Here is a 14,067-nt window from a genome sequence, read left to right on the forward strand (position 1 = left end):
AGATTATGGAGATAACGAATCATACCTTTCAAGAGCTTAACTTTCACGAACTCAACGAAGATCCTAGCTATCACGCTTTGTGTCTACCTCTCGAAGAAACACCTCTATGGTATCCACACGAGCACCTTCAAGAACGTCTCACGAACTTGACTATGGAATGGATGTACTAGCTTCCTTCTTGACAATCCAAATTGCCTCTGCCTCTCTTTGCTGCTAGGGTTTTCTCAAAACGTACAAGCCTTTTTAACCTATCATTATGTATTTATAATGGCTGATTAAAAAGGGCCCATAACAGCAAAGCCCAACCCTAGTAGGTATTGGATTAAATAATGAAAACGAATTTCTATTATTTAATTAATAACTAAGTCATACTTAATTATTATGTGCAAATAACATTCCTTTTAATTCGAATTTATATTATCTTAATTAAGTCTTACTTAATAATAATAAAATTCAAATAATCATCAATTAATTTAAATCCATAATTTAAATTAACTATTCCATTAAGTGCTCTATTTGTGCGACCCTATAGGCTATTATTTAATTGGCAATAATTTTATTCTCTAATAAAATTATAAACAATGAGTGGTATCTAGTAATACATCATTATTACCCAATTAAATAATAATTAAATCATGATTAGATAAAACCTTTCGTGATTAATGTTTTTCATGTAATATAATCCCTTTAACTATACATATTATAGATTAAACTTGAGGCATGTATTTAGTCATCCTCTTCAACATTTAATACGAGTTTACTTGATCCATGAGTAGATTATCAAGACAAATCATTATTTGAGCATGGCCATGCTTTTATAATCTCACTCAATCAAGAGGCCAATAATATCTCTCCTAATTATAGGAGGGTTAAATCCTTTATCTATCATTCATATTTCTCATATGACTGATGATATACCCGATGTCCACTTTTATCATCACCCGATCAAAAGTAACTTTTAATATAGTCAAAGTATATTAATCCTCCTATAGAAATATAACGATTTCAAGTCAAAGGATCGTTACACCATTATCACTGTGAGTCTTTCTTATGACTTTATTAAACATGAAGAATCTCACTGTGGGTCTATCCAGTACCATGTACTCTCACATGTACCTATGTATTGACTTTAGTATCCTCATACTTATAACCAATGAGATGTGGTTATCTTGTCGAACAATATACTAGTCTATCTATGTATTATTATTGTCCTATATAATAACACTCGACTAGGGACCTTTAAGAATATGATATATTATATAAGCTCAAGTTCAAGTCATGTACTTAAACTATACAATGTGTATCATGATTCTAAGGACATTTATTATGCTAACAAAATATCACAGTAATTAAGGTCATAATAAATACATTTATTGAATGATCAACTGACATAAATATTTAAAAGAATAATGTATTACCTCTAGGGCACCTACACTAATAATCTCCCACTTGCACTAGAGCCAATCACCCATATATCTAATACCCATGGAACTAGTATGACCATCGTGCTTCTGCTGCGACAAGCCTTTGGTCAGTGGGTCTGCAATGTTATCATTTGTGTGCACTTTACATATGTGTATATCACCCCTTTCATTAATCTCTCGAATAAGATGAAATCTCCTGAGTATATGTTTAGCCCGGGAGTGTGATCTAGGTTCTTTAGCCTGTGCAATGGCTCCATTATTATCACAGTATAGATCAATGGGATTTGCGATCGATGGAACCACTCCCAAATCAGAAATGAACTTTTGAATCCAAATGGCCTCCTTAGCTGCTTCATAAGCTGCAATGTACTCAGCCTCCATTGTAGAATCAGCTATTGTTTCTTGCTTTGAACTCTTCCAGCTTACAGCACCTCCGTTTAGACAAAACAAAAAACCAGACAGTGATACAATATCATCTCTTTCTGTTTGGAAACTTGCATCGGTGTAACCTTTTAGAACGAGTTTCTCTTCTCCTCCATACACCAAGAATGAATCTTTAGTTCTTTTCAAGTACTTAAGAATATTCTTGACTGCCGTCCAGTGACCTTCACCCGGATTAGACTAGTATCTGCTCGTCATGCTCAAGGCATACGAGACATCTGGGCGAGTACATACCATTGCATACATGATAGATCCAATTGCTGAAGCATATGGAACTTTATTCATGTGGTCCTTCTCATCCAATGATTTCGGACACTGGTCCTTAGAGATCGTTATCCCTTGAGACACGGGGACATATCCCCTTTTTTGCATTTTGCATTCCAAAATGATGCAAAACCTTATCAATGTATGTGCTCTGACTTAGACCGATCATCCTTCTAGATCTTTCTCTATAGATCCACATTCCTAGAATGTAGGATGCCTCTCCTAAGTCTTTCATAGAGAAATTGCTCCATAACCAAGTCTTAACAGCCTTTAGAGAAGGTATGTCATTCCCCATTAGTAGTATATCATCAACATATAGTACTATGAATGCCACATAGCTCCCACTAACCTTCTTGTAAACACAAGGTTCATCTTCATTTTGAACAAAGCCATACTCTGTGACTATTTCATCAAAACAGATATTCCATCTCCTAGAGGATTGATTCAATCCATAAATGGATCGACACAATTTATATACCTTGCCAACATTCCTAGGATCAACAAAACCCTCATGAGAAATAAATCACCACAATTAATGTTATGATTTTTTCAAAATAACTTATGAATGATCCAACCATAAGGATGTGAAGATCTATATATATTAGTGATATGATAAAAGTTTTAGAAAAAAATAAATTTATTTGGTTTGCTATTTTAACAGTCAACTAGTAGTTTGACCAGTACTTCTTAATATTGTTTAGTCTCATATTAATGATATGATTTTTTCAAAAAAACTTATGAATGATTCAACTGTAAGGATGTGAAGATCTATATATATTAGTGGTATGATAAAAGTTTTAGAAAAAAATAAATTTATTTGGTTTGCTATTTTAACAGTCAACTAGTAGTTTGACCAGTACTTCTTAATACTGTTTAGTCTCATAATAATGTTATGATTGTTTCAAAATAACTTATGAATGGTCCAACCATAAGGATGTGAAGATTTATATATATTAGTGATATGATATAAATTTTAAAAAAAATATATTTATTTTATTTGCTATTTTAAAAGTCAACTAGTAGTTTGACCAGTACTTCTTAATACTGTTTAATCTCATATTAATGTTATGATTTTTTCAAAATAACTTATGAAAGATCCAATCATAAGAATGTGAAGATCTATAAATATTAGTGATATAATAAAAATTTTAGAAAAAAAATAAATTTAATTGGTTTGCTATTTTAACAGTCAAATAGTAGTTTGACCAGTACTTCTTAATATTGTTTAGTCCCATATTAATGTTATGATTTTTTCAAAATAACTTATGAATTATCCAACCATAAGGATGGAAATATCTATATATATATTAGTAATATGATATAAATTTTAGAAAAAAATAAATTTATTTGGTTTGCTATTTTAACAGTCAACTAGTAGTTTGACCAGTCCTTCTTAATATTGTTTAGTCCCATATTAATGCTATAATTTTTTCAAAATAACTTAAGAATGATCCAACCGTAAGGATATGAAGATCTATATATATTAGTGATATGATAAATGTTTTAAACAAAATAAATTTATTTGGTTTGCTATTTTAAGAGTTAATTTCCCGGACTTTTTAGATGTCCTGAATGCTGAGTACGATGCTAATTTCCCGGAGACCTTTTCTAGCTGCTGGGGGCAGATAGTGGAGGAGATTGGGAAGAAGATCCCGGAGGTGACTCTCGCAGCCTATCCAGTCCCTGCTATTCCTGGGCAAGAGCCTCTTCTCCTCGAGATGTTTTTCCTCGAGATGCTGATCCTATGGGAGATGCTTCTCCTCGAGATGCTTCCGTTGAGGCCACAACTGCTTCTCCTCGAGATGCTGATCCTATGGGAGATAAGCCCGTTCCCCCTTCTACTGCTGACGATGAGGAAAACATTGATGATGACTTTTTCAAGGATTTTGAGTAGTTTGTTTTTCTTATTTGGCCCATCGTGGCTTTTTATGTATTGACTTATTCGTATTGGGAACTTATTACCCTTCGGGGTTTATTATGTTATTTTAAGTTATTTGTTTGCTTTTCTACCATCCCTTTCAAGTACTTGTACTATTAGTTTGCTAGCTTTTTAAAAGTTGTCCCTTATTTTCCTCGTACTTGTACTAAAATAGATAAGCAAACTCAACCATATATAGTATGCACCAAACTGTTCTATGATAAGATGAACTAAACAATTGTAATACAAGTTTATAGCAACTCTTGGGATTCATCCCTAACACATCTCCTAATAATCTTCAAAAATAAAGCTAAAACATGTAAATCCTAAGCAAGCAAAGCTTCAAGGTGCTTTTCAACCTACTTGTCATCTTGACAAATGAGAATCATGTTTAATGGCTTTATACATAGTAAACCTTCAGGTTTTGTGCATGCCAAGTTCTTGGGACTTCAATACCATCCATAGTCTCCAGCTTGTAGGTTCCTCTACCCTGTACACTCTTGACCTTGTATGGACCTTCCCAATTTGGGGCAAGATTCCCTTTCTGCCCTACACCAGAAGTTTCCACCTTCCTCAAGACTAAGTCACCCTGTTTGAAGAACCTTTCTTTAACCCTTAGGTTGTAGTAGAACAAAGCCTTTTTCTGATACTCCACTATCTTCGGATGTGCCTCATCTCGGACTTCACCAATTAGATCCAGGGCTAATCTTTGGCCTTCCTCATTCTCCTCAGCATTGAAAGCTTGAATCCTGGGAGAGGAATGTGATATATCTACGGGAACAACTGCTTCTACCCCATATGCTAGGAGTTGCTCTAGTCGTGACTCTACATGTAATCCTATAGGCCCATAGTATTGGGAGTATTTCATCTACCCAGTTATTCCTCGACTTCTCGATCCTCTTCTTTAGTCCATCCAGGATTATTCGATTCGCAACTTCTGCTTGCCCATTGGCTTGCGGGTGAGCCACAGAGGTGAACCGTAACTCAATTTCATTTTCTTCATAGTACTTCTTGAATTCCTCGTTGAATTGTGTTCCATTGTCAGTGACTAGGATGCGGGGAATTCCAAACCGGCACATGATATTTTCCCACAGGAATTGTGCAACCTGCTTAGTTGTGATTTTGGCCAAGGGCTTGGCTTCAATCCACTTGGTAAAATAATCAATGGCTACAATCAAAAACTTCCTTTGTGTCGTGGCCATGGGGAAAGGCCCCAGAATATCCATTCCCCACATAGCAAAGGGGATGGGCGAGTTGATGGAGGTCAGCATCTCGGGGGGTTGTCTAACAACTGGTGCGTGCTTTTGACAGCGGTCACACTTTTTCACATATTCTTTGGCATCAGCCATCATTTTCTGGCCAATAGAAGCCTAAACGGGTTATCTTATGAGCTAAGGCCCTGCCCCCCAAGTGTTGCCCACATATGCCTTCATGTACTTCTTCAAGAGCCAAGCGTGCCTCATCGGGCCTGAGACACCTTAAGTAGGGAACCACGAAAGATCTTTTATACAGAATTCCATATATCAAAGAGTATCTTAGTGCTCGAACAACCAATTTTCGTGCTTCAGTAGCATCGTTTGGCAACCAACCGGTTTGAATGTGAGCATTAATGGGATCTAACCATGATGTCCTCAAGCCTATAGGAGCCACAAGCTTAACATCAATGCTCCGTGTTTTCAAAACATGAAAGTATACATTTCCAGAACTTTCTTCTATCTCAGATGAAGCAAACTTTGACAATGCATCTGCCTTAGCATTTTCCTCCCTTGGAATGTGCTCAATATGGCATTCATCGAATTGGGTCATCACAGCCCGTACTAGGCGGACATACTTAACCATCGTATCATCCCTTTCCTCAAACTCTCCCTTTATCTGGGATATGATCAGCTTCGAGTCTCCACGGACTTTTAAGTTCTTGACTCTAAGTGTCCCTGCTAGGCCGAGGCCAGCTATCAGGGCTTCATATCCTGCCTCATTGTTTGTAGTCGGGAAGTCTAACTTCATGGCATATTCAATCAAGAACCCATCAGGGCTTTGTAAAACCAATCCTGCTCCACTTGAATTTGTTTTTGATGCTCCATCAAAATAGAGAACCCAATATTCTTTCTCCTTATCATCCTTCTCTTTGTCCCCCTTATCAACTTCCTTGTCTTCAGGTATGGTATCTTCCTGCCCCCCGACTTCTTGGTTGGGTAAGGTACATTCCACCATGAAGTCAGCTAATGCCTGGGCCTTTATTGTCGTCCGTGGCTTATACTTGATATCGAACTCTCCCAGCTCTATTGCCCATTTGATCAACCTCCCACTAGCCTTGGGACTATGAATGATATTTCTCAAGGGCTGATTTGTTAGTACCTCAATTTGATGAGCCTGAAAGTAAGGACGTAATTTTCTTGAAGCCATTACCAAGGCTAGAGCAAATTTCTCAATAGTTGAATAATTCAACTCAGCACCATGCAGAATTTTGCTGACATAGTTTACGGGGTTCTGGATTTTCAGTTCCTCCTTAACCAACACAGCGCTCAAAGCACTCTCTGAAACAGCCAAGTACAAGTATAAAACTTCATTCAAAGCTGGTTTGCCCAACAACGGGGCCTGGGCCATATATTGCTTTAACTCCTCGAATGCCTTCTGGTTTACCTCACTCCATACAAAGTCCTTAATGTTCTTTAGTGACTTGAAGAATGAAAAGCACTTGTCTCCTGACTTGGAGACGAATCGTCCCAGCGCAGCAACCCTTCCTGTGAGCTTCTGAACATCCTTGACAGTTTTTGGTGGTTCCATCAATCCCAAAAATTTTCCAGATCCTACTCCGAACGCACACTTTGTAGGATTTAACATCATCTTGTGATACCTCAGGACCTCAAAGCTTCCCTTAAATGGGTTATATGATCAGGCTTTACTAGACTCTTGACTAACATGTCGTCAACATAGACTTCCATAGTCTTGCCAATAAGATCCTTAAAAATTTTATTTACCAAACTTTGATAGGTGGCTCCTGCATTCTTAAGACCAAATGTCATAACAAGATAACAATAAATACCAAATTCAGTGATGAATGATACCTTTGGAATGTCATCCTTGTGCATCTTAATCTGGTTATATCCACTAAATCCATCCATGAAGCTCAGCATTTCATGCCCAGTAGTGGCATCTATCAAAGTATCGATCCTTGGTAACGGGAAATAGTCCTTAGGACAGGTATCATTTAGACCAGTGAAGTCCACACACATCCTCCATTCTCCATTGGCCTTCTTCACCATTACAGGGTTTGCTAACCACTCTGGAAATTGAATCTCCTCAATAAAACCAGCCTCTAAGAGCTTCTCCACTTCCTGTTTTATAGCTTCTTGCCTTTCTGGAGCAAAACTTCTTTTCTTTTGTTTCACTGTCTTCCGATTTGGGTCCACATTCATCTTGTGAGTAATCAGTTGTGGATCTATGCCTGGCATATCAGATGCTGACCATGCAAATACGTCACTATTTTCTTGCAAAAATTTCACCAACTTCCCTCTAAGGGGCTCCTCGAGCGTTGCTCCAATAAAAGTCACCTTCTCAGGATCTTCGGGGGCTAAAGGAATTGAAATCAAGTCTTCAGCTGGCTTTCCTCTTTTCTCATCATTCTCTCAGATATCTAGATTTTCAATAAGAAGAACCTGCCCCCCAACTCCATCTGCCCTCAAAGAGGCCACATAACAGCTTCTAGCCATTTTTTGGTCTCCTCTCTCTTCACCGATCCCATCCCGGGTAGGAAACTTCATAACTGAATGGTAGGAAGAAGGGACTGCCTTGAAAGCGTGTATCCCTGTTCTTCCCATGATAGCATTGTAAGTCGAACTAGCCTTCACCACCACAAAGTCCAAGAGTTGCTTGCCTTGGTTCCTGTCCTATGGTTGTTGGCAACTTGATTATCCCTTCAACGGGGCACTCCACTCCCGCAAACCCATATATTGGCATATCGGTTGGGGTCAATTGGGAGTCATTATATCCCATCCTCAAAAAGGCGTCATGGAGCAAGATATCCAGTGGAGCACCATTATCCACAAGGACCCTTCTCACTGGGTTGTTCCCTATATCGGGGTTAAAACTAACGGGTCGTCATGGGGAAATTTCAGACCCTCCAGATCAGAATCATCAAAAGATATTGTTACTCATGTCCTGGCCCTCTTCGGGGCTTCCCCAACAATATGCATAACTTCTCGGGCATACGCTTTCTTGGAGTTCTTGGATAACCCAGCAGCAGTTGGTCCTCCAAAAATTGTGTTTATCACAGGCCCTCGAGGTTGTGGTCTTCCAATGATTGTATTTATAATCGATCCTCTAGGATGGGAATTCCGCCCTGATCGTCTTGGTCCCTCCTACGATCTTTAAAGTTATTTCTTCCATTGTTATTCCTATCCCCTCCTTCTCCAGTGTCACTACTAGAAATAGTAGATACGACATCGGTGCTTAGATATCGGCATGTAATGCACCCGATGTTAAAATCCTGTTTAACATCGGTTTAGAAAAAAGCGATGTTGAATAAGAATACTGACATCGGTTTCACATAGTAGGCGTTGTCTATGTTCAGAAATTAAAAAGGCCAAATATATGCGTTTAGCTTTGACATCGGTTAATTTTGTTAACCGTTGTCTATGGCCTTTTTTAAAAAAATAAAAAATTTACTTGTCTTTTTCCCCTGATTTCAGTACAGTTTTCCCCCTTTAATTTTAACAAAAAAAAAATTGTTCCCCCTTTACACATATTTCATTTCCCTCTTTCCAAAACTATCTCCCCTCTTTCCCTCTTTACTCGCACGCCCGACTCTCTCTCTAGCACCTCTCTGTTTCTGTCTCTCTCTCTCTCGAACATCAACTTCATCTCAAACACCACGACTCTCACTCATCTCTCTTCTCTTTATTTCTTTTCTTGCCACTCCCTCTCGTAAACCCTAATTAGAAGCTAGTACATAATCGACACTAAAATTGGATCTGATTAGGAACCAAATCGAGCTTCAAATTGGTAAGGTTAGACCTACGTAGTGGCTTTAGAGCTTGAAAAGGGCCATGGGTTTCATTCCAAAAATATCGTCGAGTTCTTGTGTACATCTCTCTCTCTACCTCTCCCTCGTGCTCTCTGTCTCTCTCCCTCCCTCCCTGCTATACACACACTGTATGTGAACACACACTTACTTCTTTATTACACACACATCTCTGCACTCCCCTCTCCCCTCTTTCTTACACATATGTGCACCCTTATTTTAGGGTTTTTTCAATTGATTCAATTTTTCTCTTTTTTTCAGTGCTAATTTCGAAATTAGGACCTGTTTCAAGTTTGGGGCTTCATTCGATTTTAATTTGGGCCTTTAGGGTTTGAATCGAGTTTAAGGTAATTCTATCTCTTGTGTTACATATGTTAATTTATATATGTTATTGAATGTGCAATTTGATATGTTGGCTGATTTAGTTGAATTATCTTTTTTGTTCATATGTATGGATGTTTGTGTTATCTATATTATTGATCCAAAGTTCTTCGTGTTGTTCCAATTGATTGATTTTTCATCTAAATGTTGTTGATTTAGTTGAATAATGCTAGTTTATCGAACTATTGCTGATCTGAAAGTGTCGATCTTCGGATACCTCTACTTAATTGATATTGCACAACAACTGTTTGTGAAAATTACTGAGAATTTTCTTATCAAAATGTCGTCTACTTCTACAAATCCTACTAGTCGTTGTATTTCTTTTATTTTCTTTTTTCCTGAAAAACATGTGTTACTTGTTACAACATGGTTGAACCATGTATTTTTAGTTAATATAAAGATTCAGCTTATCAAATTTTGTATTTCACAGCTCAACTATTCATTAAAAAGATGATTATCTAATCAACAGTCAATACAACAAAGTAACAACATTTTAACCAGAAAGTTATACTAGTACTAGCAGTCTTATAAATCCTATCATGTAACTCATTTTAAGATTTTAGCAGACCATAACTACTAAAAAGTAAAAAGTAGTAAATGAAAACAATTTTAAGAACACATGGTAGAGTTTACAGTATTTGCTCTGTATCTTCCTAATTAAGCCTCCTAAGAGGAGAAATAGATTAGCCCATTCCTGAACTTGTGTATTCAAGTATGCGTTTTACTTTAATTTTTTTGGTCATGTATAAACTCTTGACAAGTCCTTAGTTAAAAGAGTCTGGATAACTAAGTTATTTTATTGTTATTGGTTGGGATATGTATTTTAGACTTGGAATGTATGTCCGAATTGATTGTTGGAATATTATATGTTAAGAAATTTGGTATCAATGTAGCTTTATGTTTTGTTGGATGTTGCATTGTTTGATATTTTTTTGGTTGTTTATATGCAATTGGTTCATGTGGCTATAAAATAGGACCAGGATGGCATGTAATTTACACCACACTAACATCACAATGGTAAATGTAAACCGATGTAAAAAATGTACAAAAGACATCATGTAAAATAATATTAAACAAAAAAGAACTAAAAAACCGATGTGAAATAGACATTTGACATCGGTTCTGAAAAGAAACTCAATGTATTTTAAGTCAAATAACATCGGTCAGAGAAATTGGCTGATGTTAAACAAAAAGATTTAACATCAGTTTCGTGAAGAACACCCATGTCTTATCCATCATTTTACATTGGGGGGCCAATTTAACCGATGTCTGATCAGACATTTCACATCGGGCAACTAATCTAACTGATGTCTGATCTAGCATTTCACATCGGTTTGTTCGAAATTTTTTAATAAATGGCTTTTAGAGCTTGTAGGTTTCATGTTTTAATGGATAAATACCTCATAATATACTCATATTCACCTAAAAATACTGTAATATAAGCTAAATTATTTTGCAAAGACATCACATTTAATCTTAAAACTGATGTATAGCACTGTAATAGACATCGGCTGTTAACCGATGTCAAAGGCTGATGACATTTAACATCACACGCTATGACATCGGTTCAGATTTTTTTTAACATCGGTTCTGAACCGATGTCTGATCCCATATTTCTAGTAGTGTGTATTTGTTCAATCTTTCTTTTAGAATGAGGAACTCATTTTCATCTTTCAGCTGTCTACACTCATCGGTGTCATGGCCAACATCTTTGTGAAATCTACAATACTTGCTTTTATCTAGCTTGGCAGGATCAGCCTTCAAGGGCTTAGGCCAAGGAATATCTCAATTTTTCTCGATCTCCATCAAGATCTGGCTTCTAGGAGCATTCAGCTTAGCGTATTCATTGAACTTTTGCCCAGGTCCTCCCTTCTTGGGGGCTGAATCAGGGTTTTGCTCGGTTCTAGGATACTTGTCCTTAGCGATATACTCCAGACCAGTTTTCCGCTTCTTGCCTCTAGTAGGCTCATTACTCACTACGGTCTTCCTCATGCTTTCTTCCACCTTGATGTACTTTCCTGCCCTATCCTGGAGCTGCAATATGCTTTTAGGGGGGCGTTTGGCTAAGGACATCTTGAAAAACTCATCCCTAATTCCTTGTTACAGTGCTATCATGGCTACCTTATCATCAAGGTCTGGGACTTTTAAAGCCTCCTTAGTGAAATGATTCATGTAGTCTCTCAAGGATTCCTTTGTTCCCCTGCACAATGCTCATAAGAGATGCTGAAGTTTTCTCATGTACTCTCCCGCTGATGAATTGCTTAATAAAAGCCTGACTTAATTCTCTGAACGACCCAATAGAGTTCGGGGGAAAATGACTATACCACCTTTGAGCCATACCCGACAGGGTTTGAGGAAAGGCCCGACACATAATAGCATCATTCACGGGCTGCAACAGCAGTGCATTAGAGAATGTCCTAACATGATTAGCGGGATCTCCTGTGCCATCATAAGCTTTGATAGTTGGCATCTTGAACTTCCTTGAGATATAGGCATTCATTATTTCTTGAGTGAAGGGAGGAGTAGGATCATCAGGATCTCCAAGGGGAAGAAGATTGCTTGGATCAGCCCTTGGGACAACAACCCTTTTCTGTACTGGACCATCCAAGTCTATGACAGGAGGAGGATTTCTCCCCCTAGGAGGTACCGGGGGTCTGGTGGACTAGTGCGCCTCCAAGTCGCGCCTCAGCCTTTGAATCTCAGCCTCGTGAGTCCTGATCCTAACCTGCACTTCTTGGGGATTCGTCCCTTGGGTGCTCTTAGGACGTTGGCTACCATCAGCCATCGGCTCTTTGCCAGCACGTCTCCTTCTTGGGGCTACTTCATCATCCGAAGATTCAGAGTCTCTCTCAGTGTAAGGACTAGAAAATTCCTGATCCTCAGGGATAGGAGTCAAACCTCGTATGTAGGGGGAGATTACCCCCGTACTTCACTCCGTCCAGCATGTCCACTTCCTCCAACCTCGGGGTAAAGGGGTACCCCATAAGGGGGGTTAGTAGTCACAACAGTTGAATACTCGTACCCAATGGGTCGATAATTCACAGGTGTATGTAGTTGTTGAACTTGAGGATTCGTACCTTGAGTAGCCGAGGGAATCGTCCCTTGTGGCTGAGGTTCAATTGCCCCTATCTGGGCTTTTCCTTGTGTGGCTGCATAAGTCGAATGAGGAGGTACCTCCACAGTTGACGAAAACACTTGGGTTGTCCCCGTTGCTCTTCCTCCTTCAAGGGCTCTAACTGTTCTCCGTGTTTTCTCCATGGTTGTTGTTGTGCTTTCCCACAGACGGCACCAAATGTTATGGATAAAAAATTAAGGTTATTATTTGCTGTATTTATTACTAAGGTTCGGGAGCTCACGGCCTTTAATGGCTGCTCTCGTCTTTCGTAGCTTAACTCTGCCTTTACGAGATGCCTACGTATCTCTGTGAATTGGAGAATCAAGCCAAAAAACGTAGTTCTGATTGATGGGATGAGTCTCTTTATATGGATGTTGAGAGTCCTTGAATTGGACTAGGGATAGGAGACTTGTTGATCAAGTTCTCAGACTTTAAATAGACTTTGAAGTCCTAAAATAAAGGAATCGGATTCCTAGTTGGTGTAGGTGCCCTTGGGGCTATCTTTTATAGATTTATATCACTGATTGGAATCATTTATTGAGATGTTAATCTCCCTTATTTATTAATTATGAAATTAATAAATAATCAGAGTTTCGGGCCTCGTAAGTGGGCTTCGTTACTGGACCATACCAGGTCTAATTAATTCAAAATTATTTATATTTCTAGGCTAATTTTAGGCCCATATCAGATATAACTTTCCACATTTTTTTTGATGGACTATAAAACAGAATATAATATAATATAAATTGTTAATTTAGTTATTAAATATTAATTATGATCTATCATTAATTTTTGATTATATCTTTAAAATTAATAATATTAGAATCTAATTGTAGTTTGGGGTTAATCTACGCATAAAAAATATTTTATTATAAATTTATTGTAGCATTGATTGTATAGAGGGTAACATAAATAAAAATGATGAATACATTATATAATAAATAGGGGTATCTATAATTCTTGTATTTTAGCATTGTATTTTAGCATGAGAATTTACCTTAATTTGTAAAATATAAGTGTTGTTGATGTTGGTATACAATGTCAGCTCTTTGTCACATAAAAAGACATTTCGTCCAGTTTTCCTCCTCTAGACTATACTTTTCCATTTGACTCTATAAACTTCATATTTTCATTGTTCTTATTTTATATAATATACATTGTTGTTGAAATAGATTTCTGTTCAATTCTCTCCCTCAAGCTCAACTCATCTGAGACCTCTAGTATACATGATATCCCTTGTTTCTTCGTACATATATCTTTGTATCACGGATTATGATGTATGAAAAAGAACTGTCCATTACTTGACTAGTTGAATACACCGGAATAAATTATCTTTTTTGCTCTCTTTACATCACCGTGAACATGAAAACTGAATTTGTGACCCATATTTACTAGCAATTTATATATGGAAAAGTGAATTTGTGACCCATATTTACATGTTTAGGTACATCTATACTATATTATAATAGACGAAACATTAAAAGTTTGGTAGTGGGTCGGTATT

The sequence above is a fragment of the Apium graveolens genome, chromosome 5 (assembly GCF_009905375.1).
Source record: "Apium graveolens cultivar Ventura chromosome 5, ASM990537v1, whole genome shotgun sequence".
In the NCBI taxonomy this organism is placed as follows: Eukaryota; Viridiplantae; Streptophyta; class Magnoliopsida; order Apiales; family Apiaceae; genus Apium; species Apium graveolens.